This window comes from Chelonoidis abingdonii, chromosome 3, assembly GCF_003597395.2.
Source record: "Chelonoidis abingdonii isolate Lonesome George chromosome 3, CheloAbing_2.0, whole genome shotgun sequence".
NCBI lineage: Eukaryota > Metazoa > Chordata > Testudines > Testudinidae > Chelonoidis > Chelonoidis abingdonii.
Genome location: NC_133771.1, coordinates 138,790,939 through 138,798,735, shown reverse-complemented (window position 1 = coordinate 138,798,735; position 7,797 = coordinate 138,790,939). Strand labels below are relative to the sequence as shown.

General features: G+C 42.4%; 1 long non-coding RNA gene across 1 annotated transcript in view; it reads left to right on the top strand.

The window, feature by feature from the left end:
- The first annotated feature begins 741 nt into the window (after window positions 1-741).
- LOC142046490 (uncharacterized) overlaps window positions 742-7,797 on the top strand; it is a 46,706-nt gene continuing 39,650 nt past the window's right edge. The window contains exon 1 of the long non-coding RNA XR_012655438.1: window positions 742-865. This is a non-coding gene — a long non-coding RNA (uncharacterized LOC142046490). The remainder of the gene's footprint in view (window positions 866-7,797) is intronic.

The following is a 7,797-nucleotide window of genomic DNA, read 5'->3' as shown; positions in this document are numbered from 1 at the left end:
TACTTCATACCATGTCTCCAGTTTGTCCAAATCATTTTGAATTTTAATCCTATCCTCCAAAGAACTTGCAACCCTTCCCAGCTTGGTATCATCTGCAAACTTTAAGTGTACTCTCTATGCCATTATCTAAATCACTGATGAAGATATTAAACAGAACTAGACCCAGAAGTGAACTCTGTATCTTAAGGTAATATTTGGGCATTTGCATTGTAAGACTTTCTAATGGTGTAAATCACCAGACAGAAGGGGGAAGACATTAGTGTGAAATGCTGGTCTCCAACAGGAGGTGTTATGTTCTGACTGACAAGGAAGACCCAGACACCAGACATACTAGACTGGAACATCAAAGAGGACAAAAGACTTTGCTGTTTACTTTCCACCAACTCCCACTTTTCCCCCTGTCCCCTTCCCAAACATGAATCTTGCAAGTGAATTTCTCCCATAGGCTGAGTTTGAAGCTCAAAGTAGAAGTGGGAGAAGGGAATAAAAAGCCCTAACAAGGAGGAAGTGTACCTTTATGCTGCTTGGACTCTGGGGGTAAGGGTGGGGGCAAAGATTACTAGGCATAAGCAAAAGATCCCCAGTGTTTGGCCTGGATTAGCCTACATGACATAGAGTTTGCTTATTATAGCAGTGTCTATTACTTTTTTAATTTATGATTCAAACTCATTTGTATACCTTGTAAACAACTTATTTCTTTTCTTATTAATAAATCTGCATATTATTTATTATAGGATTCACTACAAGTGTTGTCTTTGATGTGAGATCTAAGGTGCAATTTACCTGGGGTGACTGGTCCTTTTGGGACTGGCAGTCACCTGAATATTGGTGTAATTCATGGTGTAAGGGACCATCTATCACAAAGGTAGGCTCACCTGGGTGGTAAGACGGATCCAAGTGCCCAGGGGAACTGTCTGACTCCGTGTTAAGGCTGTTATAGTGCCCAAGGAGTTTACGCTTGGTAATTGGTTGGTGAAATCTATATATGAAACTCACAGCCAATTTGAGGGTTGTGTCCTGTTTCTTAACAGTCTGCTCTGAAGTTGGTGCTCATTCTCTTGAGCCACTGCAGGACAGCTTGGACTATAAGATATTCTGATGAGAGTGTTTCTCTCTCTCTCGTTGACACTGGTGCACTTTGTATAGATAAATAAGAAAATAAGACTGGGCCAGACAGATTGGTGCCCCCCTGCAGCCTAGACTTAAGTACCTAACATCCTGAGAGGATTAGGCCTTAGGACACACTTGTCTCCTCAGCATCTCTGATTAGCTAGCTTAGGCAACTCCCTGCATAGTGTACTTACTTTTGTGGATCACATTCTCAGCCACCTATCTCTCTTCATATAGCGAGCCAAGGTGCTTAACAAAGGGCTTGTGGATCCCAGTGATTTTCAAGGCATCTGCAAATTACCTGTTGTGACGCTGTAGACTTGTCTACAGGTGAAATGCTACAGTGGTACAGCTGCACCAGTGTACCACTTCAATGTAGACATTACCTACGCCGATGGGAGAAGTTCAGCAAAGGTAATCCCCCTCCCTGATAGGCGGTAGGTAAGTTGACCGAAGAATTCTTCCATCAACTTAGCACGTACACTGGGGGTTATATCAGCTTAACTATGTCACTCCAGGGTGTGGATTTTTCATACCCTGAGCGACAGAGCTATGCCAGTGTAAGTTCCCAGTGTAAACCAGCCCTGAGAAGTGCAATATCTAAGTCCTTTTGTGGATCTGGGCCAGAATCTACAGATGTTTCTATCATCAGGGTACTACATGCTCAGCTGACAGATCCTTAGGCAGTCACATCTTAACAGGCAGTGTACTGATATGTCCTATTGGCTGTGTTACTGACAACCTAATACCTTGTTGCAGACAAAGATTATTTTCACTTTCACCAGCACTAGTTTGACAAAAATTTCCCTAGGACAGGAGTTTATACCTATCAAAAAATAATACCTTGAGAGAGGGTAAGTAGGATTGTGCATGACTGACATAGCACATTCTGTACATATGACCACAATAAGGGTAGTAATGTTATATCACAATACATTAAAACAATTATAGCTCTGAAAATTATTGCATCAAGCCATCTAACTTGGTTTCACTCAGTGGGTTCATAAAAGCGCACCTAGAAACTCTGCAATGTGGTGGGGAAAAAGCTAATTCATCCTAAATGAGTCTCCTTGTAACTGAGTCTTTTAAATAGGCAATACTTTTGTGTCATAGCTATCTGTATTGTTTAACTGAGCACTGCAGGTATACAGAAACCCTTAAGTGAAAAGGTACCTATCCCAAGGAGCTCACAGTGTCACTCAGGCAAATACAACACAAAGGGTGACAGTACTGTAGGGATGTGTGGAGATGCTATATAGCTAAATTACACAGTTTTGCCATATAAACAAACTTGGGGCCTCATGCTGAGTGGTACCAAAGCCATAAGTGGTTCCATTGAAATCAATGAGAACCACTTGGTGATTAAGGTACTAGTCAATGTGAGTAAGAGTATCAGAGTCTGACAGGTTGTTTTACATATGCAATATGTTATGTTACTGATCCCAAATATTTCACAGCTGGAGCTCTTCTAGTCTATCCTGTCAAAATGTTTTCATAAAATATATCTATCCAACTGACTTATTATGGCCACAAAAGTGTGGAAATTTAAAGTTCAGGTTGAAATTGTGAGCTGACACCAGGGGCCAAATTCACAGCTCGTGTAAGCAGAAACAACTCAGTTGACCTCAGTGAAGTCCTGTCTGCTTATCCAAGTAGTGACTGACATCTCCAATTTATCCCATTTTGCTGAAGACAGTTGTAGCATATGTATTCAGCTCATTTACTATTCTGACTTCCTCGCAATGCATAGCACACATCTGTTTTTAAAAAAATGCTAACATTTAATAGACTTGTCTGGTTTGATTGAAGTGTAATCAGAAGTTTCACTCAGTCTGGGGAGGTCACCAGAAATGACACATCCTGAGTACCATAAAGAGGCTTCATCTGTAGGATGGGGGCTTCCTAGGAGCTAGAGAGATCTGATGATAATATTATTGTATAAAGTTTCTCTGAGCAAACATCACTGTTGCACTGATGATCTGTTTTATCATCTCTGATATTTACACAGCAATATTTGTAGATCTGTTAAAACTTCCTAAAATAAATAGATAAAAAACAAAACACCATTCCCATTCCACTCAGCCAGGACACATGCAAAACAATGCATTTCCTTTTCTAGTCCACTCCCCTATCCCTCTTCTGCCCTCTTCCAGCTCCCTCCCTGTCCTGCCCAGTCTCCTGCCCCTCCTCCAGAACAACAACTAGCTCCAATATTCATCTGTTTCATTTCTCCTCAATCTTTGACCCCTCACATTTTCCTTCCTGCCTACTGCTCTCCTGTGTAAGACTCATAAGTCAGAATATGTATATTAGAGTGTTTTTATGTAAACATTCCTTGTTTGTTTAAGAACTGGATGGAAAGCCAGGACTATGTTTTCCTGTGCCCTGTCCCTTTAAGGCTTAGAACTGTTCTGAAGAGATCACAGAAGGGATCCAGCTCTGATGATCAGCCTGCAGTTGGAAGAGGCCAGTGCTCCCTAAAAGGAAACTGTCTTTGGTTTTGGATTATGGCAAAAAGTAGTAAAATACTCCAGTTACAAACAGCACCTTTGCCTGGAAGTGGAACTTCACCACCTCCCAGCCTACTTCCTGTCCATCACATTCCCTGCAGTAGGGCTTGCTAGCCCTTTGTCTGGCTCCCTGGCCTCCCTGCTGACAGTCAGGTTTTTTGGCTCTCAGGATTGATTGGTGAGACACCCTCTGCTGCTTCCCCTACTATCCATTCATTTTGCTTCCTTGCCTTCAGTTTCTTCCTTCTCCTCTAGGGAGAGCCCCAAAGGGAACTAGAGAAGGTGCCCAAGATACACAATGCTGAGCAGCAAACTCATTTTAATCCCAAGGTCACTGCTGTCCCACACCAATTTGCTGTCCCCTCATTTTTACTCTCCAAAATAATTAGGAAGGAAGAACCATGAAATGGAGGTTACAAAAATAATTATTTACATGGAAGGAATGGCTCCTGAGGCCATGGAAATTTTCCATATCAATGTGTCCCGCTCATTTTGGGTCATTGTCAGATGCAGCATCCCATATTTGGGGCTTTGTTGGCTGAGAGGTATGTTGAGCCACCAGGGATAAGAGAAAGAGAGGAGTCATAACAGCAGCAGCCTACTCAGTCCACCGTGCTGAGAAGAGAACCCCACAAGGAGCCATGGAGAATCTGAGGGGAAAGGGGTGAGGGCTGGGAACTGGAAGGAAGCTGGTTGTGTGTGTGGGGAAAGAAATTGATGTGTTTGGTGAGTTGTGTAACATGACACCTATTTTATGTTCAAAGTCAATTATCTTGAGAGGGTGCTGGTCTCACCAGGAAGCTGGGAGTCTCCCCTTGTTTCTAGTCTTGCAGCTATATGAAGTAGTGAAGGAGTATAAAGCTGTGACATTTTTAAATACAGAAAATGCATTGCTGGCTGAGGACTGAATCATGCCTGTGTGGGTCTTTGAGTAGGGGTAATTTTTGAAGAGAAAAAGGAAAATTTGGAGAGTGACTTACTAGGCTGCGGGGAGGGGTTGGTTGATACAATGGCAGCAGGTTGAGGCTACTCAGCTGTTTGGAATGTTAAAAATCCTGGGAACTGGGTTTATGAACTAAGAACATACAAGATGGTCAAAAGTACATTATAATTGTAGTTATTACATGGCCCTGCAATTTAATCACATGGGTATCATCTCCATAGTTGCATTTTGAACACTATAATAAGGTATTGTGGCAGAGCTCTGACCTGGCTCCCATGGGTCCTGTGCTTCTAGGCGGTTTATGCTTCCCTCAGTGGCTCACTGTGACCCTCCATGTAGCCTCTCTCTCTCTAGGGCCAGGGTTACAGTCTACTGACCCCTTTTCATCACAGGCCTGCAAGGAAGTTGGTGAGAGAATTCCCACAGTCCCTGTTCAGCCTCCTGTCCTGACAGAGGCCTGACTTCCCCTCCCAGGAGATGTTCCTGTAGTGGTGGGTTGGGGGGAACCCTGGCCCACCCTCTATTCTGGGTTCCCAGGGACCCCAATGGTAGCAGTTGTTGACAGCCAACCTTTCACTGCCAGAGTTGCTAATTTCCCTGGGCCACTTCCCCACAGCTTTCCTGCTTCTCCCTTCTTCACTCTTACCTTAGGGCTCCTTTAACAATGGTCTGAGGGTGTCTTCAGTCACCAGGCTTTCAGCCACACTTCCTTACCCCTGGCTCTTCCCTGTCTGACTGGAGTGAGCCCTTTTTATAGTATCAGCAGGGCCTTAATTAGAGTCAGGTGGTCACATTAACTAAATGGCATCACTTGACTCTTTGCAGGTTAATTAGAGTCAGATGTTCTCATTAGCCTGGAGCAGCCCCTGCTCTGGTCAGTCAGGGAACAGAAAACTGTTAATCCAGTGGCCAGTATATTTGCCTTCTGCTATACCCATCTGGCCTGGGTCTATCACAGTATGCAGACACGTCTTTTCAATGTCTTGTTCAGGAAGAATTTTTTGGGGGGGGGAAAGGAGGAGTTATCAAAATATTTTGCCCAACCTGGCTGAGACTACAGTTTACTCACTTTTTCCTCCAAGACATCAAGTATGTTCTTCCTGTAAAATGTTCAGCCTTTCCTTATCTGGAACTGGTATATTTTAAAACTGCTATTTACCCGAGTGGTACATTATTCCACTCCAGGATCTTTTCAGCTGGTTTTGAGACACTTAACAGATTTTTTTTTAAATGTTTCAAAAATAGATGAGTTTGTCATTATAGTGATAGCAAGGACTGATTGCCTGATTATTGCCACAGCATAATACATGCAGGTGCTATTCAAGTTTCTCCACTCCATTCATTTGTAGTCAACAATATCCCAGCCTTACTGCATGTCTTCACCAGGCCAAAGGTTAGCATCACTATTCCATGGGAGCCTCAAGACAACATTGCTTCTCAGTGGAAGACTGTTTAGTGGGAAGCTAATATTTACATCCTGTATTTCTTTAGCTGATTTTCCATTTCTTATGGTGATAAGTTTGGAATAATGACATTATTTGATTAAACTTTCTCAGAGTTACTGCTGAATGGACTGTTTGCTTGTAGAATTAATAAAAAGGCCAAGACACTTCATTAACATGCTTGGGATTGAACTGGATTGGCGGCAGTGCGAGTTCAGTTATGCCAAAGGGCATGTGCTAAGGAAACTCAGAAAGCTTTTAAATCATATTCTTAAAGGTTGAATCAGTAGCTGTCATTGTGAGAGTTTTAGTCCGGAACACTCTAGAACTTTTTTTCCCCATTCATGCTAGTGGTGCTTGGTGTACAGAACTATACAGGCAGAAGTGGTGTGGTTTGTTGTTTTGGTCATTCAAAGCATCAAGCTTAATTTATTGTCCATTTGCTTGACCTATTGAAAAGTAAAACAAAAAAGCTGGCATATGTAAAAACTGTCATCCTCTCACACTTAGTGATTGACACAAAGTAGGATCATAGAATGGACCAAGTTTCACCCTGGTGTAAGTGGGCCAAACTCCATTTATTTGGGCTGTGTTAGAACCAATTGGGCTGGTTCTCCACTGCCTTACCCTTTGTGTAGGCATTTACACCTGTGCAAAAGCAGTTAATACTGTCTGACAGTACTGTCTTTGAAGGATACTGGCAGACATGAATTCCAAAGCATTTCACACAACTCATTGCAAGTCTCCACCACCAGCAGTAGACCATGGTGCAAACAGCAGAAGGTGACAGTGAGTGGCTTTCCCCTGGGCAGAGTTTGAGACAAAATCATATTTTCCCCCAAGCCTGTTAAACATATGTGCAGAATTTATTATGAGACAAGCCTTGGGAGGTTTTGACAGAGGGGGAGTTGGTGGACCAACTCAGTTATGCTGATGAGATGATACTCTTGCGACAACCACCACCGTTATGCAACAAAATGTTGGAATTTGTAAAATCAGTTAATGAGGAATAAGGACTATTCCTGAATTCCATGAAAATAAAATGCATGTACACCGACACAGCTAACAAATGCAAAATGCAAGCAGACATCACGATTAACAGACAAACTGTTGAGGCAGTAGATGAATTTAATTATCTGGGATCATATGTATCCAACCAAGGAGGCTGTTCCACAGAAATCAGAAGACAGTTAAGGATGGCTCACTCAGCTAGGACCTCCCTTGAGAAAGTGTGGAAAAACTCTGGCATTCCAAAATGTACAGAATGTGGGACTGATGAAAAGCCTAATTTTTTCCATAGTGATTTATGGATGTGAATTGTGGGAAGTTAAATGCTGCTGACAAGAAGAAAATTGAAGTTGTGAAATGTGGTGCTGGCAAAGACTCTTGAGTATGTCCTGAATGAGCCACCCACCTCCCCCCATGTCTATGTTAGAAATATTATTGGAGAGGAGCAGATCATGATGTCAGAAAACAGATGCACAACCATATACTTTGATCACATTGGGGTAGAGATGGAAATAACCTTCAGAAGATTATTATGGAAGAAAGTAGTAGGGGATGACCAGCAAGGGGATGTTTGCATGGTGTATGGCAGATCACTGGAAGCTGACCTGCTGAGTGCTTGAAGTTGATGATGGAAAATGTGATGTCACCAATATTCAGACATGAATAACTGGATTTACTTACTTAAAATGAGTGTATACATGCACTTTACCAGGTCTAAATGACTATACAAAGGTCAAGAAGACCAACATCTTCAGTTTCTCTGCAAAATCAATGTGGCAAATGT